We start from the raw sequence: 27,542 nt of genomic DNA, 5'->3' as shown, positions 1-27,542 counted from the left end.
CGTAAGTTCCATCCTTCACTCCTCTTCCCAGCAATAGTCAAGCACTAAATAACAATAATTTTATTTGCTGGGGGAAAAAAATTCCATCTTTATTCCCAAGCAGGCACACTGTGTGGAATTTTTCTGAGAATATCTCATACCACTTATGACAATATTGGTATAATGATATTAGTATTAGTCTTATTCTCCCAAAGGAATAAGATAAAATGATCCTTTTTTTCCTAAAGAAACCTGAATAATAAAACTGGAAAGAATATTGGGAGGTTATTTGGTGTAATGACAATTTTGTAAGTAGAAAACCGAGGTTCAAAGATGTCAAGGGTTGGGCCACTGCTGGCATCCATACATATCAACAGAACTGCCAATGAAACCCATCTTTACTGAATCAGTCAACCTACGCATTATAATTCAACTTCTTTTCTAGTAACTAAAATGTAGAAAAATTTTTTGCAGTGTTCCAGAATAATGATGTGAAAGTGTTAAGACAGTTTTGTAAATTGCGCTTTTAAAATTAATATTATTTTTTATCCTTTGCAGTTTTATGGAAGGTTAGCAACATAAAAAGTTTGCCTGTTAAATCACATATAAAAGAAATCGTTTTTTAGCAGGGAGACCTGCATTAAAATTCAGTTCTGCTGATGAACTTACCAATGAAATCTTGATCTGCTAATGACTAAATGTTATGATCCATTTCAATTTTTTGTGTGCTAACAATAAACAAAATTGCATAAAGAAAACTTCAAGATTTTCTTATTTTCAACCCCTAAAAAACTCAGTGGAAGAGAGCAGAGAGGAAGGACTTATAGAAAGCACAGGCAAAACCACCACAACATGAAATGGAAAACCACTAGTGAACACAGATGAAGACTTATGGTTCACAGAACTGGCTAAAGGAAAGGCGTGTGAAAGGGCAGGGCTGGAAGAAGGAGCCTCAGAGAACTATTGCCTCTGGGAAAGTGTGGGATGTAAAGAAGTAAATAGAAAAAGAAAGCAGTGCTTCTTGAAGATGGGACAATGAAGGTAAAGAAGCAAATCAGAGGGGAAAATTAAAGATCTTGCAGAAATGAAAGAGACATCAGATACGCCAGCCCTTTCTCATCCCCTCCCTCTAGCAACAACACTCTCCATGAAGAACCTCCAAAGAAGAGCATTGAGCTGAGAGAAACAAGCACTCCCAAATCGGAAACCCTGACCTTGGCACCAGTAGGAGTAGAAAAAAGCAGACCATATCCACTAACAAACAATATTCAAAAAAGTTTGAAAATGTGAATAAAAGCTTTTCTGTTGATGAAAAATCTCAGCAAAATGCCATCAATAGAGCAAAGATAACTATAACACAACGTTCCAAGATGAAATAACTATCTCAAATAAGATTTTGAGAACGTGTAAGAATATGAAAAAAAAGTTCAAAAATATAAAAATTAAGGAAAAAATGGGCAAAAACCCAGGAACAGTTGAAACAAGAGTTAAATGAACTTGTGAAAGTAATATAAGATAAAAGCAAAATCATATCACAAATGGAGACTAACTTACAAGGTTCCCAAGGGAAAGAAGATTCAAATGAAAACTTAACAAAGGACTTGGAAGCACAGGAAATCAGCCAAGAAAATGAAAATGAGATAAAGAAAGAAACAAAATGATCCCAAGAAAAAGCAGTTAAAAAGGATGATGAGTGGATGAGATTTGAACACATGCCAAATGGTGACTATGCAGAAGAAAGTCAAAACAATGCAATAGAAATAATACTTAAAAGAGTAATTCAAGAAAGACTTCCAGAAATAAAAGACAATGTAAATCTCCCTTTGGAAGAGCCTACTTGTTACCAGGGGAAATTGACCAAGAACAAACAACTCTAAGATACATGCTAGTGAAATCACCACTTTAAAGGTGAAGAAAAAATCCACAGGGCATCAGGCCACAAGACAAAACTGATTAAAAATGCAAAAGAAGCAGAATGACATCAAATCCCTTTTTAAAAAATGCAGTACAAGGCAATATGGAGCAGAATTTTCCAGAAAATTTAAAGGAAAAACCAAAAAAGTTAAAGAAAGTTCCGACTAAGCTGTCCTTCAAGTTTCAAGGGCGTAGCAAAACAGTTTTGAACGTAGCAAAACAGTTTTGAACGTAACAAAACTCACGGAATACTTTACAAATGTTTCCAAGGAATCTGCTATCAAGGATAAGCTTTAATCAACCAAATGATGATTGAGGAAACAATGTGGAAGGACTGATGGGCAAGCAGTTCATATGTTTAGTTGCAGAGCTAAGATTAAAACTGGGGAAGGTTAACGGATTAAAAAACAGCCTGTCAACATTAATAGCACTTTCTATTTATTTTGACAAAGAGGAAATAGTTCAACTAATACAATGAGAGGAGAAAAAACGACAGCAGAATAACATGAATTGACTGTAGCACAGGAGAATGGGTGGGATTCAAAGGACACCGCCTAAAGCTTTCAGAAAGTAAAAAGTTAAGTAAGAAAAAAGTGGTTTAAACGTCTGCAAATAAACATCTAGTAGTTACAAAAGTAACAACTAGACTAGAAAGACAAACTTCCTGAAAACCAAAAGAAATTAGAGTGAAAAAAAAAATCCAGACAACTAAATAGATAAACACAGTAAATATAAAATAACACAAACAATCGTTAAAACATAAAGTAATCTGACAGAATTGAGACCAAACATAAGAATCATATCAACAAATATGAACGGGCTTAACTTGCCTATTTAAAGAAAAAGATTTTAAAATTGGCTCACAAAACAAAATCGAACTCTACGCTGCGTACAAGAGACATACTTTAAGCGCAGTAATTCAAATAGGCTGAAAACAACAAAAATGCCTAAAGATTAACAAAAAGAAAACAGAGCTTGCAAATCTGATACCAAAGTAGACTTCAGCATTAAATGAGACAAAAAAAGATACTTTATAATGTTAAAAGCCACATTCTAAAGTGAAGATAGCAGTTAAGCATATCTATTTAGCAAATAATACAGAAACGGTCTGTGATGATTGATGTTTTGTGTTAATTTGACTGGGCCATGGGTGCCTCACTTAAACAGTGTTTCTAGGCGTGTCTGTGAGGATGTGTGGATGAGATCAGTGTTTGAATCAGTGGACTCAGTAAAGTAGACTCTCTTTCCCAATGTGGGTGGGCATCATCCAACTCCTTAAGGGCCTGATTAGAACAAAAAAGAATTTAACCCCTTCTGCCTGCCTGATTGAGCTGAGATTTCAGTCTTCTCTTGCCCTTGGACTGGACTGGGACTTACCCCCTGAGCTACTCTGGTTCCCAGGCCTTTGGACACAGACTGGAATTACACCACCAACTTTCCTGGGTCTCCAGCTTGCAGATGGCTACTTCTTGGTCTCCATAGTCATGTGAGCCAATTCCCTCACAGTTCTGGAGGGTGGGGAGTCCGAGATCAAGGTGCCAGATGCAGTGTCTACTGAGAGTCGGCTTCCTCATTGGCAGCCGTCTTCTCACGGTGCCCTCACATGGTGGAAGGGTTGGAGAGCTCTGAGGGGCCTCTTCCATAAGGGCCCTAATCCCACTCATGACAGTGGCCAATCACTTTTCAAAGGCCTCACCTCCTAATACCGTCACCTTGGGGATTAGGATTTCAATGTATGAATTTTAGAGGGACACAAACATTCAGACCACAGCACTCATTTTACTCATGAATAAAACCCAAGATTGTATCAAAAAATAATTCCGGCATTAATCTGTTGAGCCCCCTCCAGAATATTGTGTTAAACAATTCCACTCATTCCCCACTTAGTCACATTATCTTCCTCCTACCTTCCACACTCCAGGAATTGCTGCTATTTATAACTCCCCTGCCCTTTGGAATCACTATAGTCTACCAAAAATAATTGTATCAGAAAATCAGAAATAAGGAAAAAGGCAATATCATTGACTCAAGATATTGGCAAAATTAAAATTAATGTGTTCACACACACACACACTCATTCACATTCACATTCACACACTGAGCCCCGAGGATAGTTGAAAAGCTATTTCATTTTAAGACAATTCAGCTCTCCCAGATGATATGCTAATGAACCAAGTGAGCGGTTCTAAGTCATTGATGTCACATCATTCAGCACACAATTTCCAAAAACAAGTTAACGAACCAGTTTTTAAAAATTATTTAGAAGAAGCACAGTTCGACACATACGAATGAAGCCAGTTCATTTGCTTGCTGAAATACACTCTATCACGGGTTCTCTCTAAACTAAAGCAAGTTTGACGTCGGCTATCGTCAGAAATAGTGACTGTTTTCTTTCTTTTTTTCTCCTGAGGAAGATTCGCCCTGAGCTAACATCTGTGCCTATCTTCCTCTATTTTGTATGCGGGTTGCCCCCTCAGCGTGGCCGCCGACGAGTGGTGTAGGTCGGCGCCCAGGAACCGAACTCAGAATGCTGAAGCGGAGTGCACTGAACATAACCACTAGGCCACAGGGCCGGCCCCAGGACTGTTTTCTTGATTAGCATAGGTAAACTATATTCAAACGACCAAAATAACACCATAAGAACTAAACTCCTGATGAAAAGTTGAAACTAAACACATATTTCTCATTTTGTTAAGTGTTCTTGAAGTAATTATTCAAAGAACTTGACTAAGGAGAAAACCGCCTCCCTCGCTCTACAGTGCTTGTGCATCATGTGCTCTCGCCTGTGTTTGTACGTGGGCTTGTCTGCGTCTCTGGCGGCTTCTGTTTGTGTGTGGACAGAACGAACTTGGAATCTTTAAACCTGTAGTTTCATACACACATTGTCTAAGATGAATATCCATACATATTTTATTGCTCTTGGAAGTGCTTCAATTCAGAGTTTCTATCGAAATATTTTTAGATAAATCCAGCAAGAAGCATTCCCTGGGGATATGAACTGCTTTTAGTTTTCTTTATGGGCCAGCATTATATCTGCTTCTCGTCACAATTTCGCGCCTCTTAACTGTTACTGTCTGTAACCATTTTACTAATCTAAGTAATCCTGTTAGTTTGTTGGTGGTCCTTCGTTCATCTCAGCAACATCTGCAGAGTTTTTAGAGCTTTATCTGAAAAAACGTTAAAGCTCTATCTGATATCTAGTTCCACACTGAGGAAAACCTTTCCCCAGAAATTCTCTTACCTACTGACTGTTTATTCTACCGAGATCATATATCATGGTCTGATGCTTCAATGTTTATTGTCATTTTTATACCATTACTTTTCCCTTCATATTTCCACTTCGTATTAAAATTTCCACTTCTTTGATGATCTTCATTTTCAATATTGTGAATCTGTATTTCTAGTACTATATGTACTAGAGTACTCTTCATTGCTGCCGACTCAGCATCTCTCAGTCTCACTGTTCACTCACTGAGGAATTGTGTGGTGAACTTGAAATTTTCCCTCACTCTAATTTTTGCCATTACCATAAAAGACATACATACATATATACCCATCAATGTGTGTGCCTTATCCAGCAAAACAATCTCAAAATCATTTAACCTCCTAACTCCAACAATTGTCAACTACAGTCTATATCAATAAACCATAACCAGGATCATAATGTAGAATTTATCACAAAAAAAATCCCGTCTCTGAAATCATAAACATCACATGCTCTGACTACAAGGTCCTTCCTTCTACCTCTCTCACTGACTTCACTTACGTTATTTCTGGTTTTTAATTTCCTGCAGACAAAATTGTCCGTTGTTACCTGCTCCTTTGCTCTCACAAAGCTTTCAGTCTAGTGAGCAACACGAGATGGGAAACAATCATAGCACAGTGGATTCAGTCTGTGCTGGGCCCACATTTTCTCAGATTCTGTGGATTCTGTTTACTTAATATCTCTGGAATTTATCCACTTATTTTCCATCCTTACTACATGTTTTTAAGAATTGACCACAGTCATCTATCTCTTGCCTGGATGACTCTCTGACATTTCCTGAGTGAACCTTCCTGACTCATGGATTATATGTGTTCAGTCCATTTCTCATGGTGCAGCCTGAGTGATTTTTCTAAAGTGAGTATTTTATATTCCTTCCTTGTTTAAATTATTTCAGCAGCCATCCTATTGCTATTGGAGTAAAGAACAAATTCTTTAACATGATTTATAAGACCCATGAGATATCTCCCCTGCGGTCCTCTCTCCGTGCTCTCACCTTGTTTCCTTCCATGAAATCTACAGCCCAGCCTTGCTGCATCGTTTGGACGAATGACGCTTCTTCACACTCAGCAACTTGGCACATGTCATTTCTGTGATGCGAACACACGCCCATCAGTTTCCCAAACTTCTAGTCAATTTCTGTTTTCTCTGGCCTCAGGCTTTTTAGGCTTTGGTGAGGAGAATGATTTTTGTTGTGTTTGCTGCATTTTTCAACCAGGTGGGAAGCCAGAACTGTACATAACCTAAATGCTTCATGAATTTATGCCTTGAAATAAAAAGTGCTATGAATTAATAATGTCCATGCCTTTAAATAAAAGGTGCTATGATTAGTAAGAGGCATTGGGCTCACTGTCTAAATTTACTCTTTCCTCTCTGTTGTTTTTACTCCATTTATGGCCAAGTGAGGAAACTCAACCCTATTCACTAAAAGTGTGGACTAAACTGTGGGACTCATGTAGCTGGCCCATGACAGAATTTTTGCCATCTACCACATGGATCTCAGTTGGCTCTGAATGTATTAATCAGATAAGCTCTACCCTTGGGTGTAGATTTCAGAGACTGGACTGTGATACCACCTATACAGGTAGAGTTTAAAAAAGAAAACACAAGAACAGAACAGGGGTCCTAATTATGAAGAGAACACGTCATCTTCTTCGATACAGTAAAGAAAAAACTTCGTGAAGGTATTGCAAACCAAAGGCTATAACAGAATTTGACACATGTGTGCCTGGTAGACTCTCCATAAATCAGGTTTCATATGATATCAAAGAATAATTGAATTTGATTTAAAGACATGTTTTTTTAGTTTTACCTTCAAAACAGGAGAATTATAAAGCAGTGCAGGTATGAAAGAATTGTAAAGGAAAACAAGCTTGTTAAAGTGGAAGAAAAGAGAGAATTCCTTAGGAGAATGTTTGAGATCTTAGAGAACAGAGTAGACAGAAATGAAAGAGAAAAACAAATGAACTTGAGTATAGTTGCTTTTGAAGAGAAAGTTTCAAAGAAAGATGTTTTAGGTGTTACTAGAGCCAAGAGAGTAATTATTACCTAAAGAACAATGAAGAGAGTCAGGGTAGAGTATTCATCCAGAGGGATATCAGATCCAATAAAGTGTTTGGATTCATATTGTTAATGTACAGAGTCAATAATGAGAGCGATTGATGAACAAGCCCTCGAAGACGGAGACAGCTTTGCAAAGTGGTTACATAAAAGATGGACATACTTAAGAGGCAAAAAGAAAGACTATCCAAAAAGTATAAAAATATTTTTAGGAGAGTTTACTATGACACAATTACTGTGGTTGGAGATGCAGGTATTACCGGTGCCTCGAGGGAACGTACAATACAAATTTTAAAAATGGAACTTTAATGGAAGTGATAAGCACTGAATATGGAATATGAGACAAACTGAAATGGGTCCTGGCAGGACCACGACAGATTGAATGGTTGCTTGGATTAGTTATTAGCCTAATTGAACACACCTCCTGTGTGCTGTTGTCCAACTCAGGGAAGTAAATGTTGACGAGACTCTTTTTGAACAGCAGATATGTTTTGCTTACTTAGAATTGACTAAATTCATATTGCTTACTCGGAGTGAACTCAAAAGAAAAAAATCTAGAGACTATGTCAGAAAATAAATATCTGAACCTGAAAGCAAAAGAAAAGTTAAAAGAGTGGGGAAATACTGCCCCCCAACACCAGATACACAGAAGCAAAAAGCCAATCGGGTTACAGAAGGGAGTCCATCAGAAGAAAACAAAACCCTAGTTACGTCTCCTGACTGCTAAGATGTAGTCAAAGAAGGATCAGCACACTTGCAAAGTGAGGTGGTCGAGTAACTTCTTGTTTCAAGAACTCCTGTTTCCCCCAAAACATGGCAATGATTTACAACGTATAAAAGGACAAAACAGAGATATCCAGCTCCAAAATAATAAGACTATCTGCATTAGTTTTCTATTGCTGTGGTAACAAATTACCACAATTTAATTGCTTAAAATAACATAAATTTATTTTCTTACTTTCCTTTTTTTTTTTTTTTTTTTTTTGTGAGGGAATTTAGCCCTGAGCTAACATCCATTGCCAATCTTCTTCTTTTTGCTGAGGAAGATTGGCCCTGGGCTAACATCCGTGCCCATCTTCCTCTACCTTATAGGCGACGCTGCCACAGCATGGCTTGACAAGAGGTGCATCAGTCCGTGCCCAGGATCCGAACCCGCAAACCCGGAGATGGTGAAGCGGAGTGCACAAACTTAACCACTAACGCCACTGGACTAGCCTCCTTTCTTTTTTTTTTTTTTTCCCTTTTTCGCCCCAAAGCCCCAGTAGATAGTTGTACATCATAGATGCACATCCTGCTAGTTGCTGTATGCGGGACACAGCCTCAGCATGGCCGGAGAAGCTGTGAGTCTGTGCGCGCCCAGGATCCGAACCCGGGCCGCCAGCAGCAGAATGCGCACTTAACCGCTAAGCCACGGGGCCGGCCCCTAGCCTCCTTTCTTACTTTCGGTATGTTAAAAGTCCAACTCAAGTCTCACCGGCCTAAAATCAGGGTGTCAGGAATGCTGTTTCTTTCTGGATATTCTAGGGGAAAGTCTGTTTCTTTGCCTTTTCTAGACTTCTAGAGGCTGTCTGAATTTCTTGGCTCGTGAGCCCTTCCTCCAGCCTCAAATCCATCAACAGTGAGTCGAGTCCTTCACCCAACACATCTCTGACCTTCTTTTCTGCTTCTCTCTTCCACTTTCCAGGACCTTTGTGATTACATTGGGCCCACTCAGAAAGTTTAGGATAATTTCCCTATTGTAAAGTCAGCTGATTATCAACCTTAATAATATCTGCAACTTTAATTCCCCTTTGCTATATACTATAATGTATTAACAAATTCCAGGGAATAGGACATGGACATCTTTCGTGGGCTGTTATTTTGTCTACTCTCTTAGTCAGTTCGGACTGCTATAACAAAACACCCTAGACTAGGTGGCTTAAACAACAAACACTTACTTCTCATAGTTCTAGAGGTTGGAAGTCTGAGATCAGGGTGCCAGCATGGTTGAGCTCTTGGTGAGGGCCCTCTTCCCGATTTACAGATGGCTTCCTGCTTGCTGTATCCTCACATGGCAAAGAGAGATCATTTCTCTCGTGTCTCTACTCATAGAGGCACCAATACCATCGGGAGGGCTCCACCCTCATGACCTAATTACCTCCCAAAGGCCCCACCCCAAAATACTATCACACTGGGGGTCAGAACTTCGACATATGAATTTCAAGGGGACACAAACATTCAGTCCATACCACCTACCTACCATCTCTGTAGAATAGCAATGAAACAAAAATGAGCCAGGCTGAATCTATGGGCCTGAAGGCAAGGGCAACCAGCAAGTTTGGCTTCTGAGGGACATCGGGTGCTAAACGGCTTTATTAGTCATATTAGAAATATCCGTAATTAGAACAATTTAATGAGTGGTGCTAGGACTTCTGCATATTTGTACAGGAAACAGGATAAAATGAGAATAATTCTTTATCATATGCCAGGATAAATTTCTGAAATATAAATGTAAAACATCATACAAGTGTTAAAAAAAAACATAGATGATGGGGAAATATTTCCAACTATGACTCAAAATGCACACAAACTAAAGAAAAAGATTGGTAAACCTGATTTTTTAAAAAAGAAAAAAAGGAACATTTGTGAACTAGCTTTATGAAAGTGGAAGCAAAGCTTTCCTCATAGGTTGCTAATCTCTTCCCCCTAAAGGGGCAGTGACTTCCCTGGGTAACTAGAGAAGTAAAGGCTAAACCCAATTGCCTAATAGAAAAACAAACAAACAAACAAAAGAACCCAGGGAACCTTAGAAAATAACTTCTATTCCGCTGGTCTCATTTCCATGAGAGTCATCAGCTAAAGTGATAGCCCTGGTCCTCCTTCCCCTCTTTCTCCCTCTCCCATTCCAAGAAATCTAACATTTCTTGGAACTTACATGTTTCTGCTTTGAATTCCTTTGATGACTCCTGATTGCTTAGGATGATTGTCAACTACGTAGTTTGCCACAGACTAGCCTCTGCCTATTGCCTTACCCTGACCTTTTGACAGGTCCACCAAGGCTTCCATATTTGTAGTCCCAGAGACGCCATGCTCTCTTGTCTCCATGTCTTTCCCACTGCTGCCTCTCTGCCTGGGAAATACTCAACCCCTTCTTAAATTTGATAATTCCAGTTCAGCCTTTGAGTGCCTGCTAAGGCTCCATAGCCCGAAAGAAGCTTTCTCTGTCCAACCTACATGGATCAAGTGCCCTTTGCACAATTGCCGTGGGAACTTATTTGCATTTATCTTAGCATTTATAAACTATATTGTAGCTGTTTTCTTTGAATAGACTCCTTTTAATATTCTGCCAATAACTCCAAACTCACTGTATTAGTTTCCTAGGCCTATTTTAACAAAATACCAAAAAAAGGTAGCTTAATACAATAGAAATATATTGTCTCACATTTCTGGAGAGTAAGTCCCAAACCAAGACATTGGCAGTGCCATGCTCTTTGTGAAGGGGGAGAATGCTTTGCTCTTCTAGCTTCTTGTATTTGCCAGCAATCTTGAGCACTCCTTAGCTTGTAAGGTGTCATTCCCATCACATGGCCATCTTCTCCTTGTGTGTTTTCACATCATCTTCCCTCCGTGCACATCTGTTTCTGTGTCCAAATTTCTCCTTATTATAAGGACACAAGTCATATTGGATTAGAACTAATGACCTCATTTTTACTTGATTACCTCTGTAAAGACTGTATTTCCAAATAAGGTCATATTCTGAAGTACTGAGGGTTAAGACTTTGAAGGGGTTCAGAACAATCTTCCCCAAAATGTGCCACTTTCGCATGTAGATTATTTTGAGCCGAAAGCAATCAGGACCCAGCAGACTCAAAAAAACCTTTTACCTCTCCCTTAACTACTAAAAGAATTTAGATAGCATGCCTGGCCCAGAAAGAGACCTATTACCAGAGATAACTTTTTATCTGATGACCTATTGGTATGGCAGGACAAACATCTGCTCTTCTTATCATCCTATGAATTACCTTCCTCCCCTTTTGAAGCCTCGAGCTTCTATCCCATTCTTTAGCTCAGGATGACATAAAAGCCTCAATAGCCTAACTTGTCCTTGGGTCTTATTTTCTTTGTAGAGCTCCTATATGTATGTAATTAAATTTATTTTCCTCTTGTTAATCTGTCTTATGTCAATTTTATTAATACACCGGCCAAAAGAACCTAGAAGAGTAGAGGAAAATTTTCCTCCCCTACAACTTCAATATATATTCTGGAGTACACAGTTTAACCCATAACACTCCCCAAATTTTGACATCATTCCTCTACCACAATGCGATAGGTGAAAAGTGAATCTTATTGTTTTAATTTGCATTTCTCAGAATAATAGTAGAATTAAGTTTAGCTTGTTTGCATTAGCTCTTTTCTCTGCCAAAGAAATCTCCCTCATTGTGTTCCCTCTCAGTTCATTTTTTTCCTTTTAATTTTTGATAATTTATTTTTACCTCTCCACAAGACAGCATGAATTTTTATTGTTTTTTTTATGAGCATATCTCAAGTGTTTTCACAGTCCCTAACACCTAACAGACAGCTAATAAATATTTGATGAATGAACAAGTAAAAGTATCTTTCCGATCATTTGTATACTGTCCTCTTTAAATCACCTGTTTATATTCCTTATTCATATTTAATAAATTATTGATCTTTTTCTTATTTACCTCTAGACTTCTCTTTTTACTTTTCTTTGTGTGTGTGAGGAAGATTGGCCCTGAGCTAACATCTGTTGCCAATCTTCCTCTTTTTGCTTGAGGAAGATGGTCGCTGAGCTAACATCTATGCCAGTCTTCCACTATTTTGTATGTGGGATGCTGTACAGCATGGCTTGATGAGCAGTGCATAGGGGCGTGCCCGGGATCCTAACCTGCAAACCTGGGGCTGCCCAAGCAGAGCGCGCAAACTCAACCACTACGCCACCAAGCCTGCCCCTCTTTTTACTTTTTTAAAACGAATTATATATTTGATGTAAATATTTCCCCCAGTCATTCCCTTGTCCTTTAACTGATTTGACAATAGGTTTGGAGTTTTTGGTCATATAAAATATTTTTAAAGTTGATACAATAAAATTTATCAGTTTTTCATTTATGGCTTTGACTTTTTGGAATCTTTATCTCAAAATTTTATACTTTCTCCTTTTTACTTTTTAATATTTCTATAAATTTTGTGGTCTTCATCTTTGCATCACAGTGCTCAATGCAGAGTAGGCATTTAAGGATAATTGATAAATGAATAACTGAATGGGAATACAGAAACAGGATAGTACCAAAGCTGAACTACCATCTGCTATGATCGGGGTGTTCTCTGGCCTGGGTGATACAAATATAAATCAAAGTAACTGGGAAAGGAGTGGAATATTCAATTGAATCAAAGCCAGCAATATCTTGCACTTGAGGAAAGAAAACGATTCCTAGACATGAGAAATGCTCTAGATAAGTCAGATGGACAGCAGAGTGGTGACTTTGGATAGTCTATGAGGACTCTACTCATGGCTTGTGTTACAGGTCAGTATCCATCCCTTGGGATGATATTGTGATGATATGAACAGAATTCTGAGAGAACCAGAGTGCAAAGAAATAAAATAGTGAGATACTTGGATATAGAACTTGGGCAAACATAGCCATGGTTGCAGAAAAGATGATGACGTAGTATGCAAGCAGGTACATGGTGTTCAGCAAAGGTACACGTGTGAGATGTAGAGAGCAGCACTAAGTACAGTCCCCCAAATGGTCGTCAAGGGACCACTGGAACCTTTGTGAAGAAACTGGAAAGTGCTCTTATAATTAAAATTATTGGGGCCGGCCCCATGGCTTAGCAGTTAAGTGCGCATGCTCCACTACTGGCCTGGGTTCGGATCCCGGGTGTGCACCGACGCACCACTTCTCCGGCCATGCTGAGGCCACGTCCCACATACAGCAACTAGAAGGATGTGCAACTATGACATACAACTATCTACTGGGGCTTTGGGGGAAAAAAGGAGGAGGATTGGCAATAGATGTTAGCTCAGTGCCGGTCTTCCTCAGCAAAAAGAGGAGGATTAGCATGGATATTAGCTCAGGGCTGATCTTCCTCACAAAAAAAAAAAAAAAAGAATTAAAATTATTATGAGGAAAAGAGGAAAAAATGTGCCACAGTATTCAAAAAAGGTTGAGTTTTAGGCAAATAGGTTACCTGGTAGTGAATTAATCTTTAGCAAATTCATTTCTAGGTTAGCTATCCTGTCCATAATTATATAATCAGCAATTCTCTCTCCAGTCTTAACATTCTACTGTTTAGAAACATGAGAAATAGCTAAAATTCAAGGGCATTGACAGTTAGGAAAATATAAATAGTAAATAAATAGAGAAATTAAAGTTATCTTGGTTGCTAATAATGAGTTTTACAAGTATGTAGCCCTCATTTGAACCTGCTCTACACTGTGTTCCTTCCGAGGATAGGATTTAATTTCTGAGCAACAAATCTGTTGCAGCCCAAACATTTTTTTTTTAAATGTGAGAAAGGAGGGAAATAACTTTCAAGACATTGAATCCTTTCCGAGTCACATTTGTGATTAAATTGAGCAATTTCAGCCCACTGTTTTAAAAAAAGACTATATAACGCAAAAATTATGCATACAGCGAATAATAAAAGATGTGACTGGAGAGATTAAAAGTTAAACAAACCTGCAGAAATCACAGCATGACAGCCAATTCCAGATGGCTGCAAAATCCCCAGGGTCCTTGAGAAGCTTTGAAAGGGCAGGTTGCCTGTCATCTAACAGATTTTCATCCCCGTAAGCCCACAAAGGAAGAAAGACAGGTTCCTGAAAATATACAACTTCAAAGTACGGTTGTTTTGAACTCAGTGTGGGGGAATTGGCCCAGTTCATGACCCAGTCACCCACCGAAGCCCAGGCCTGAGGGATTGGAATGGCCCTAACAAGACTTTTCCCCTCTGCCCTCAATGCTATTCATTTGTTTTGCACATGTATCCAAAGGCAATTCTGAAATCAGGTCTTGTATTTTAACTTTTTAATAGAGGTCACAGGAAAAAGTGGGATTGGGTAACGCAGGCATGACTGTGGGGCCTCCATGTGAGACCGACGCTCCTGATGTATGAAGAACCCTGGGATCGGGGAAGGCTCTGCTTCTAGAAACATTTAACTTTTGTCTTTATGGAAAATAATAATTTTACAGCATGAAACAGTTGAGAAGCATGTAGTCTTTGGAGGAAGACAGACTGGTTTCGAATCTCGGATCTGTCACTTTACTGCTTCTATGCTCCTTAACTGCAGTTTTCTTGTGCTTTTTAAAGAGGGAATAACAATGCCTATCTTAAGAGTTTTGTGAGGATTAAACAAAACATGCCACTCATAAAGCACCTGACACATGGCAAGCACTCGATAAATGTATTAATGTCAATTTATCTTCCTTTCTGTATACCTATGTATAGATGTGCTCCCTCACACTTTGTCTCGGAAGTTTTACTCTGGTGCAAAATAGTCTCATATATACAATTGGGAATACAATGCAACATACACGCAACATGCCTGGAATCCTCCATGCCCGTAACACACAAAGTGTATAAGTGCACACGCACGCATACACATGCGCACACACACACACACACACTGGCACACAAATAACACATGCTAGTCACACTTCAAGGGCCCAATAGCTCCATGTAGCTAGTGACTACTGTATTGGAAAGGTAGTTTTAGAGTGTTAGGGATACAAATTTAAACTTAGCTGGGCAACAAGTGTTCTGCTATGTTAGCTCAGAATAATATTCCTGATATCCTTACAGTAATCTCATTCCATGCTGCTAGCAAATTCACTCTCTCTTCTTCCAAACTATGCATTTCACATATTTTCTCTTGCTTTTTACCACTAACACTACCTGCACCCCCTCATTCAGCTAATGACCTTGCTTAGAAATTCACAGAAATAAAATAATCAGTGCTACCTTCTCCATCTTCCCACTATTAATAAGCACATAGACACATGTACTGTGCCTTCTCTTCAATTAAAATAGATGAGCCACCAGTGCCATTACTTAAGATAAACTTCACCAATTTTTTAATGGGTCCTGTCACCTCCTGCCTACTGAAGAATTCAGCTCTTAACAATTATCTCTCCTTTCTCCTTCAAATTAATTTTGTTCTCCTCTGTACAGAATTATTCTCACCAGCTTTCAAACATGCTTAATAGCATTCCTCTTAAATGATAAAATAAAATAAAATACCCATGATCACATGGCCCCTTACAGCCACTGCCATATTTTTCTTCTCCCCTTCACAGAAAAATTTCTTTGATACTTACTACATTTTCTCTCATGCCCCACATTTAACTTATAATAAAATTCTATCAGTTATAATTAAAATATATATCCTGAATCCAACCACTTCTCCCCTCCTAACCTCTTCCATTATTCCCACCTTAGGGCAAGCCACCATCACCTCTCTCTCCACAATCATAGTAACCTCATGGCCAGTCTCCATACTTCCACCCTGGCCCCTAGAGCCTCCTTTCCACACGGCCATTCATCTAAAAATTTAATTAGATCATATGACTTCCCTGTCGTCAACCATCCAAAGGCGTCCCGTCACACTTGTAATAATATCCCAAATCCTGATAAAGCCCAACATAATATTACTCTTGTCTTCTTCTCCGAAATCATTTATCACTCACTGCTCCAATACCATTGGTTTATTAGCTTTTCTGGTGCACACACCCCTATTTCCATCTCAGCTGTTCTGCTGCACTTGCTGTTCTCTCTGTCTCTACTGCAGATCAGCCCAGGTAGGAGAAAGGATACTCTCTCACCTCAGAGAGGTCTTTGCTCAAACATCAGGAAGACTTCCTTCACCATGCAATCAAAAATAGCATCCCCTGGGGGCTGACCCAGTGGCGTAGTGGTTAAGTTTGTATGTTCCACTCCAGCAGCCCAGGGCGTGCAGATTCAGATCCAGGGCACAGACCTATGCATTGCTTATCAAGCCATGCTGTGGCAGGCATCCCACATATAAAGTGGAGGAAGATGGGCATGGATGTTAGCCCAGGGCCAATTTTCCTCAGCAAAAAGAGGAGGATTGGTAACAGATATTAGCTCAGGGCTAATCTTCCTCATCAAAAAAAAAAATAATAATAAAAAAAATAGCATCCCCTGCCTCTCTCTCTCTAATCCAGGGCTCATGTTGGTAAACATTTTCTGTAAATGGCAAGGTAGTAAATATTTTAGTTATCACAGGTGTAAGGGAGGAAGACAATTCCTCTACACTCTAGGTCCTTCTGGCTGGTCTAAGAATTAAATTGACATGAGACAAAATGACGGGAGAAAATCAAACATATTTAATAACATGTATATACAGAAAAAACCCAGGAAAACTGAGTAACTCTCCAAAATGGCTGAAGCCAGCACCTTAAATACCATCTTCACCTAAAGACAAAAGAAGATGTTGGGAATAGTGGTTTGGGACCTCAAAGAGAAAGAAGGCAGTTCACTTGGAGGTGGAAAAGCAAATGATTGGTAGACAAATGCTTGGTAGACAAATGCTTGCCATGCCTGCAGAGACAATGGGACGTGGAGAGGACTTTGATCAAAGGGGTCTTGCTAGGTTCCTCCCTGTCTGCCACACCTAGTTCATATTATACTGTAGTTACCTGTGGTGACAGCTCCTTCCTGGGACAGGCCTTCTATCTGAAATTCTTTTAGGCATTTAAGGGGATGGTCAAAGTTTCTTCCTGAGTCTTTCGTTCTTCAAAATAATCATGCTAGAGAGACTCATTTGGGGTGGCAAATTCTGATCCCCCACATAGGCCACATACAGTCTCTGCTGCATACTTTTTTGTTTATTTTATAACCGTTTTAAAATATACAAAGCATTATTAGCTGGCGGCCTGTGCAAAATCAGGCCCATGGGCCACATTGGGCTTATTGGCTGTAATGCGTCCTCGCCCCTGCTCCAGTCCAGTCCATTGTCTGGCTGCACGTTTCTTCATATCACCTAACCATCAATATACATATACGTGTATGTATTTTCTTGGCTATTTCTTTTCCACTGGAATAGAAGCCCCATGAGGGCAGGGACTCTGTTATGTTCACTGTTAGATTCCTGGCACCTAGAGCAGTGCTTGGCAAACAGTAGCTGGAGGAGGAGGAAAGGGGGTGAGTTTGCAATTCTAGGCTTCACTGACTTTGACTCCCGCCCACCTGAGCAGCCTCTTGTCTTGACATGCTCCCCCTTGCTCCTACACTCCATCCACACACACCTTCCCCCAGTCGCCTGCCTCAGGAACTTTCTCCAGGCAACTTCCTCTGCCCAGAATGCTCTTCCCTTCGTGCTCCTTCAGTTTTGTGCTTAAGTGTCATTTCCTCAATGGGGCATTTGCCTCCTTAACCTAAAATACAGCCCCTCCCATCATCTTTACTTAAAATGTACTGTATTTTTCCTCCATAGCTCTTATGAAAATTGGGACTCCATTGTTATTTCATGACTGTTTGTGTGTTATACGCATGCCTCCCTTACTAAACTGAAATCTTCATGAAGGCAGAGATTATGTTGTTTTTTCGTCTTTGAATTCCTAACATCTAGGATCATGCTTGTATCTAACAAGCACTCGATACTACCCTAATAAAATCTATGCCCCCCTTATGGTTAGTCACAAAATGGTATCATCATATCCAAAAGCAATGTTAAAAGTAATTAATGCTATGAAGTAATTTAAATCTTTACTGAAGTCTCTAGAAGAGGCACCATATGGGCAATTTCCTTTCATGAACGCACCTGTTCCCTGAATGCTCATCACAGTCCCTCCAAATGTCATCTCTCTCTGTATCTATTATCTATCTATCTATCTATCTATCTATCTATCTATCTATCTATCATCTATCTATCTATCATCTATCTATCTATCTATCTCCTTCATGTTATGACTTAGCTCCTCAATGAATGGGTAAATTTAATCTCTTCAATATCATTTAAGAGATCTCAATATTCCAATCACCATAAACAATTCCCCAAAAACTTTCAGATAAATACAAAAATATCCTCATCAATCACCAGGAAGGTGGGTGTTTAAATACTTATAAGTACTTGTCCTTTTCAAAAATGGATGAACGGATGATTGATTGAACCATGTTCTACATGTGACTCAGTGCATTGAAGTGGACAAGCCAGGATTTCAAATCAGTCTGTCTTGGCTCAAATCCCTTCTGCAGCACTTATTACTGCTAAACATTAAAAGGCTAATTACCTCTCTAAAAATCATTGTTCTGGTGAGTGAAATGGCAGTAAAAATACTCACCACATGTGAAGGATTGTGAGAGTTACATGAAATGAACTGGCCTAAAATTAGCAGATTAGACTTCAAGGCGTAGTAGAAGCTCAACAGATATACCATGCTTCCTCTTTACAAAGGCAAATAGCTCCCCCAAAATTTGTAGTTTTAGCTTTTAGCACTGGGTGTTATTTCAATTTTTAGAATTCTTTGTATCAAATATCTCACATTAGCTTAAGAATGCAGTCCCACGGGAACTGCATTTCTGTCTCTCGAAGAGTAGGAGAGAATCATCAGATAGTTTCCATCACTGATCAAGAATCAGCATCTCTTTATCAAACACCAAAAAATTATGATGTAAATTTTATGAAATTCTTGCAGAAAGTACTTTTTACTTAATTGTAATGTATTCTTACTCATCACCTGAGTTAGGAGATACTTTCTGAAATCTGATGAAAGAGACAGGGTTATTATTTTCCTCATTCTTACATTTAGTCTTGAGCGTCTGAAAAAAAAAAGATGCAATGAAATATCCAAGTTGTGTCTTTCCTTGCCATTGAGAACAGCTGGGCTCTGAGAGGGATAACTGGTACCTCCAGCAGGCTCGCACCACCATTCAGAGACTCCTTTGAACTGAGTACTGATAGTGCTATTTATTCTGTCTCGGAGATGACAACTGACAGCTAATATTTTCTCTGTGGAAAAACACATCCTTAAGGAAACAAACTTTGCATACTTAACAGTGAATTGTGGTATAGCAACAATAAAGACCCATCTTATCCTTAAAATTTCAGCAACGAAAGTAGATGAAAGATATGATGTCATAAAGCATATTTTGTAATATTTGTTACAGTGATAGAAGGTGAACTACATGTTATTATAAAAGAAAATCCAATTTACTGCCTGCTGCCTTCAATTTTGATTTGACAAATGCTCGATCTTGGGCTGTATTTCAACTCGCTTCATTTATCTTTTGGAGCATGTACTGTAATGTCTCCTTAAGACAAGTAAAGCAATCTTTTCACTTAATTTACTAAAAATGCTCATGTATATTTGAGTTTACTGGGCACAAATATATGAAAATCTATTTCTGTCGTTAAAGATTTCTTTGACAGCGTAAAGTCAATCCTGACTTTATTGTTTAGGTTTGAAACTACTGATTGCATCCTTATTTATGTGACAAGAAGCATGCACATCAAAATTATTTCTATTTGCCACACATATACATCACATAATTTAGTGATCCATATTAAATCTATTTAAACAACTTCAAGTCAAAATGTTTAATTATTCACCTTAAGTAGTTTAATTGGATGTAAAAGCAAAAGTTTTCTATAGGCTTTAGTTATTTTACAATTTGTATTTAAAACTAAAAGAAATATCATGGAGTCATAAAATGTTAACTCTGTTTATTCATTCACTCCTAGACAATTATTCTAGAAAAATGCAAAATATTGTGTGAAGGACTATCTTGGAAACTAAGTCTCAAAGTTTTAAAATCATCACAAAGACATCTAGCTAAACTTGTCATATGAAATGTGTGTGTTAATGTCCACTCTCTCCAAAAGTTCCAACAAAAAGACAATCAATGAATAAAAGGTATATATTCTCTAACACATAGGGAATAGAAAGGAAAAGAAAGCAAGTGAATTATATCAACAGTATTTTAGGAGGATGGAAAGTGTGTGGATGAACGCTACCTGACTTTCAGAGTAGAGAAAGCTGAAACCCAGATGCCAGGTGAGGAGAAAGCTAATAAAACCCACTTCCATGCAGAGCAAATACTCAAGAAGAGCTTAGGAGGCAAAGGCAACAGGTGCGTCCCATAGAGTGGCCAGGTGAAAGAGAAGACACTCAGTGACATCTGAAAATTAAATAACATTTTTGTGGCATAAATATGTCCCAAATATTGCATGGGACATACTTAGTCTCTGAAATTTCAAATGTAACTAAGCCTCCTCTAACTTTATATACTAAATCTTTCACCCTATTCTGAGAGTGGGGTGAGAAGCAGTGCTGAAATCTGTATTCAGATTAGTGGAAATTGGGTATAAGGAGCAGTGTAATCTCTAGATCCCCTTACCTGCCCCTGCCCTCCATAGAGGAAATACCTCTCCTGCAGCCCAGCAGGCAATGGGGCTTTACTCCCCAGAGAAACTGAACCAGAAAGACTGGATTTAGCAAATGTATGGCAAATCAGGGTGAGTCACCATTCTGAAAACATTGGGATTAAGGGAAAGTCTGGATAATGAAGAGTGGGACCCTGTAGCCTTCTTTCCCCATTCAGATTACAGATTCCAGAAGGCAGAATTATCTATCCCTACTCCCACCAAGCCAGAGGTCAGAGAACCCTTTTAGGAACAGGCCCAAAAGAAAGGTCCATAGATACTGATGTATGAGGGTCATCAAACCAGATGGTCCAGCTCTCTCTCTGTGACCACTCCACAGTAAAACAGATGTTGACGAGGTCAACCCGTGCTCATAGGAACTCTTATTAGATTTTCAGTATCTCCTTTTTAAATCAGAAAGACTGCCATATATTCATCTATTCATTCATTTATTCATTCAATAAATATTTGTTGAGCCAACTACTGTTCTAGACACTAAGATACCTCAGTAAACAAAGGATAAGATATATTTGACAAAACTTTCTAACATGAGATGAAACCGAAACAAAAGAAAAAAAGGAAAAGAAATAATAAACAATAAGAAAAATCTACAGCTAATTTACTCAGAGAAGTAAGAAGATATTTTGTCCCCAACACAAAACAGTTTGTTATGAAAAAGGAACAAAAGGTAATAACAAAAAGCCTTTGGAAATAAAAAAAATATTACAGACTCAAAAACCATTAGAAAGATGACAATGAAGTTGAGAAAATATCACATACAGAAGAATAAAAATCAGACAAAGGATAGGAGAGAAATGATAAGACAATTAGATAATATAGTTAATCCGATCAACATAAGGTACAGAAAGAGAAAGAAAGGAGAAAAAGAGAGCTGAAGAAATTATTTTAAAATTACATAACAAATAAAATTCCAGAACTAAAGAATATGTTTTCACATTGAAAGGTGTGGAAAATATTCAGCACAATACGACACACACACAAAGGCACATCTTTTGTAAGATTGCAAAAGAATAGAGATAAAAAGAATATCCTAAAAGCTTCCAAAGTGGGGGGAAAACGTTCAGGTCCTTATATGAAGGGCCAGAATGATATTGGACTTCTCAGTAGCAGCACAAGAAGCAGAAGAGCAGTGAGTAATGTCTTAAAAATTCCAAGCAGAGGCCGGCCCAGTGGCTCAAGCAGTGAAGTGCGAGCTCTGCTTCGTGGCCCAGGGTTCTCGGGTTCAGATCACTGGCGCACCGACTCACTACTTGTTCGCCATGCTGTGGTGGCATCCCATACAAAGTAGAGAAAGATGGGCACAGATGTTAGCTCAGGGCTGATCTTCCTCTCCCCCCAAAAAAAAAAATTCTAAGTAAAATTAATTTGCAACTGAGAATTCTAAATCCAGACAATCTACGAATCAAGAGTGAAGGTAGAATGAGCATGATTTCAAATTTGCAAGATCTCAGAAAGGTATCTCCAGTGCATCTATTCTCAACAATAAATTTAAGAGAACTTACCTCTTCTATAATAGAAGACAATAGGTAACGTATGTAGGAAAAAAAATCATTATAAAACTGTTATTTGGTAACTGCTATGTTTACATCAGAAAAGATAAAGAAATGAAAGTGGTTTCCTCTGGGGTCTAGAATGTGTGTGTGTTATGTTTAGTACAAGGAATTGTGTTTTTTGCTTTGTGCTTTTGAGTACTCTGCCTTTTTAAACTATGTACAGATAATACTTTGGTAAAAATAAAATTAAACAAAATAGTAATTCCACAGAGGGCTACGTGATCCAATTTCTCTTCTTAACAGAATAAAGAACTCCAGCAAACATTATATAAATTGGAGCCACAGAATTCCAATCATCTTTTGGAATTGTGCAGTTTGGCTAAAACATTTGTTTAACTGTGACTTATTTAAGTAACTTTAATTACTTGAGCAAAATAATGCTAACAAAGCAATGTAAGAAAAGCCCAAAGATTCATATAATCTCTAAAGCAAAAGTCAATCAAACATATTTCCTGAGGGTATACAATTTACCACACTTCTTAAATCCCCTCCATAGTCATTTACTATCGTGAATTCTATGATATTACACGTATTCCTTAAACTCTTCACAGATCTAAGTTCTTTGGTTCCAAACATTACATTCCTTGGTGATAATATTTTGTCAGTTAATTGCAGGCTTAATGATTAAAGTGGAGGTGATTTCTAGTGCAATGATAAAAAGGTAATTAATAACAAGTCCTACTAAGGAAATCAAGCAGGAAATTGCTGAGTCTATTCTAAAAAGAAGAGCAAGATAAAATGATAGCAAAAGACTAAGACAGTTTTACACTGCCTTACTTACCCCAAAGTAGTCATTATTTGGAAAGACACATCAATCTAGAACGGATTCCGATTGACATGAGCAACAAATCGCTTTTTTCTCTCTTTTCAATAGTCATCACTTAAATTATCCATACAATGACAGGGCATGCTTAGAATGAGCGTCTTTATTTATACCAAATATTTCTAGTATATATCAGAAACAATGGTACCCAATAAATTAGATCCGTGGCTAGCTGCTTCGGTAAAGCCTTGGCCAGATTCCTTATCCCTTCTCTATTTGGTCCACGCGTGTTTCACTTACCTTGTGAGTAATTCGGTAACAATGAGTATGACCTTCCAGAACATTGGGGAAATCCTAAAAAGCTGGGATTCCTATCATGCTCCTTACTACATAAGAGAGCCAGAGTGATAACTTGTGGCACAAACAGCTCTTTTACAGCAGGATGTCTATATCAAAACCAGAAAGTATAGAGATATAGGGTTTTCTAATGCCATACAGGAGACAAACAAGAAGGAAACTAAGGAGGTTGGTGGGAGGAGGAGGAGACAACAATGCAAGGGTAGGATGAGGCTACTCTTCAGCACATAGTGTTAATTAGCTGTTCAATCATATTCTAAAGATAATAAATTGTGATTGTTACACAAACATTCAGCATCTCTATTAGAAAATTCTTTTTACCCTGGAAATTATTCCTAGATTGGTTTATTCAGCCATTCAAAAATATTCACTGAAAAGTATTCATTCAAAAATACTTACAGAGCTTTCACTATTATCATAGCACTTTTTATAAGTGCTAGGAACAAAACTATGTACTAAGAGACAACATTCTCTGCTCCAGTGAAGCTTACATTCTAATGGGGAGACAAGACGGCTGATGATAAATCAAATACATATATGAAATACATATTATGCAAGATGAAAAAAAGTACAGAAACAGGACCAGAAAAAACAGTTAGGAAGCTATTTCAATAATCTAATCAAAGTATGTCGGTGGCTTGACCTAGGGTAGAGGTGGGGGTTGGGAGACAGAGGCAGGGTGGTTGCATGGTTGTAAAAAATTTTAAGAAAAGCAATTTTCTAAATTAGGCCATTGTTCATTGCCTGCATTCAAGGAAAGTATTTTGGATGAGTTCATGTTGATCTTTAACAGTTTTTAGGATGAATTGATGTTGATGTTAAAAATTTAGCTTGTAGGTCAACGTTTCTAAATTTCTTAAATTGCCACCAACAAATCTATAATCGAAGATTTTACTTAAACTCTTTATAAATGGATTAATTAGCCTGCCTCTACTGATGGCTCCTAACCTCTGTGTAAAGCAATATCTCCAAAACTTGCTTGTTTGTAACAATCACCTGGCTTGCATATCAATACTGTATCAATTTCTGAGCCTCACTGCAGACTCAGTGAATAGAATCTGTGTATGTGAGATAAAACAGTAGTTTTAAAAAACAGCGCAGGTAATTTACACATACCTGAAAATTGGCCAGCCACTCATTTGCTAATGTGATAAGATATGATGAACACATCCTTATTCACTCAGCTTATACTCTCATATATTTAGAAATCTCAGTACGAGATCAAGTAGATTCCATCTTTCCACACTTATGGTCCTCTACGTATTTATTAATAATTAGGGGATTACCATAAAGATAATGAAGGTCAGTCTTCAGGGCCCCACATTTTCACGGGCCTCTTCCAAGGCCTTGTGCTTCACTTTGTGATGATCCCAAACATCCCATAAACCTATGGTCTCGTCAAACATAGGGGGTCCCTTACCTATATTCTTTTAGAGAATAATCTTCTGCAAACTAGAAACCGGAGGTGAGGTATACAATAATAGAGCTGAGGTTACAACTCAAGTTCTCTTCATATCTAACATAAATCACACATTTGCAATCAATTTAAACAATTGTTGTTTCTTGATTTGAAACTACTTATTAGCATTTTATATTGGATTGCCTTAACATTTTTAGAGAAAAAGAAAATTCTGGTATTTGAGGAAAAATTCAATCATCTGAATGAAGATCTACACTTAATGTTCTTCACTTTTTCCTATTGATTTACTACCACTACTACATACACACACACACAATTCACAAAAGGTTTATATTTCAGATTATTGAGAGGTCATTTTAGTATAGTATCATTATGTTATGAAAATATGAAAGAATAAGTTTGCCTGCTTAGAACCAGATGCCTTGATGAGTTTTAAACACTTAATTGGTCTAATTGCTTTAAAATATTTAATATGATCCTTCCATATGTTTTCAGATTTGTAAAGTAGCTGGTGATTTATCATGTAAAATGAAAATATTGTAAAATTAATTTTCAAAATAAGTGAAGTCCTATATTGACTTCTGTTTTATAAGTTCATCAGAGCCTTAAAAGCAATTATGAATTCACTCTTTGTTGTTATCTTGAGATACACACAGACAAGCCCTCATCAGGAAGCACACACACACACACACACACACACACACGCACTTGCTGGCAGATTATTGAGAATGCAATTTTTCTGGTATAGAAGATATGTTTATAGCAAACTAAGAGTTCCTTAGGGCAATAATAGGTGGTTCTGGAACTCTCAGAACAGCACAGTGGCTGCAGTGAATGCAGACTTAGCGCTCAATATATGTTTGATGATGAACGAATAAATTAATGAATTCAGATCCATGTTTTTGACTGAAAACCAAGGTGACTTGTTCACCATGTGCTTGAATAAAGAGATGTTTAATTACAAACCTGATCACGACTGTTGCTTCAATAGTTTTTAGACCCTAAATACAATAACCAGATCCATTTATTACCAGACCACTGGTCATGATCCAGCATGATTTGTTCGGGATTGAGATCTAATGGCTTCTTCCAGCCTAGACCTTCAGATTCAAAAATAATCTATTTACAGGCATGAGGCTGACAGCCAATTTCAGTTCCTACAGAAACACATTAGAGAAAATGGGCATTTTTTTAAGAATAGTTTTCCCTGACATGTGCTGCAGTGTGATATTTACACTGCTGTCTGTGCTTGTTATGGATTGCATTGATTATACAGCAGGAGTGCCAACGTAACTGAGTGGTTTATTCTTCCATGGGATTGTAGCACAAATGAGGCAGTCTAGCTTACCTCAGCGTGTCCTTGTTGTCTAAGAAAAATTTTCATAAATAAAATCCAATTACCTTTCTTGTCCCTGATTTAACCACCCCTCCCCAAGAAAAAAGAAATAAGTGACTACAGGGGACTTTTTAAAATTAATTGTAGAAATCAAAAATTAAGAGAATGATGTATCTGTCAAACAATTGACTAGCAGAAGGTAAACCCTGTTTGTACAAAATCAGGCAATACAAAGTTATACTAGTGCATTCAGGCTCAAAATCCCCTGTGTAATATTTAAAGACTTTCTTAAATAAGAATGGCAAAAGAATAAGACTTTTACACTTTTATATAAAGACTTTTATGATCTTTGGTAGAAATTGTTTTTTTTTTTTTTGCTGAGGAAGATTTGCCCTGAGCTAACATCTGTTGCCAATCTTCCTCTTTTTTGCTGAGGAAGATTCACCCTAAGCTAACATCTGTTGTCAATTTTCTTCTATTTTGTATGTGAGCTGCCACCACATCACGGCCACTGACAGACAAGTGGTGTAAGTCCACGCCTGGGAACCAAACCCAGGCCCCTGAAGCAGAGTGCGCTGAACTTAACCACTAGGCCACTGGGGCTGGCCCCAGGAATTTTTTTTGAGAGTAGACAATAAATCTTGATTCTAAGATTTATTCTAAGGAAGCTCTGGTATATTTGACTATGTTATAATATCAAAAGACATTATTCAGAGATAGAAAATATAAGCCACAGAGTGGGAGAAGATGTATACTAGCATCGCATACAACAGATGAAGAATTTATATTTAGTTTTACGAGAAGCTCTTACCAATCTACAAGAAAAATAGGAAAATGACATATCAATTTTCATAAAAGAGGATAAAAACCAGAGCCAAGTGGCCAATAAGTGTAAGGCCACACAATGTATATTAGAGCAACCATGTATTACTGTTAATATCCAAAGAATGGCTAAAAGGAAAAAGACTGACAAGATGAGGCATGGCAGGTTACAGACCAAAGGAAGCTCTCCTGTATTGCTGGAAGCAGAGAAAATTGATACATTCACTTTATTAAAAAATGTTTGGAATTATCTACTAAAGATGAACGTGCACAACTGCTCTTACTCAGCAACCTCACATCTAGATATATAATCAACAACAATGTGAGTGCATATGCACCACGATGCATTTACAAGAATAATTGCAGGTCCTTTATTTGTAATAGTCAAAATTTGGAACTATTAAGATATCCACCAACAGTAGAAATGAATAAAAATGATGTATACATATAGTGGAATTATACACAAAAATAAAAATAAACTATAGCATTACACAACATGGGTGAATCTCACAAATGGTTATGAAAGAAGCTCAAAGATTACAAACTATAGAATCCCAGTTTGTTAAATTTCATTCAAAGCATAACAAATTAGACATCAGGTTTTTTGAAGGTTATGAAATATAAAAATATGAAGAAGAAAAGTAGAAAAAATTAATTATTCAGATTA

The sequence above is a fragment of the Diceros bicornis genome, chromosome 2 (assembly GCF_020826845.1).
Source record: "Diceros bicornis minor isolate mBicDic1 chromosome 2, mDicBic1.mat.cur, whole genome shotgun sequence".
Taxonomy (NCBI): domain Eukaryota; kingdom Metazoa; phylum Chordata; class Mammalia; order Perissodactyla; family Rhinocerotidae; genus Diceros; species Diceros bicornis.
The sequence above is the reverse complement of the archived record's forward strand: the minus strand, read 5'-3'. Positions refer to the sequence as shown.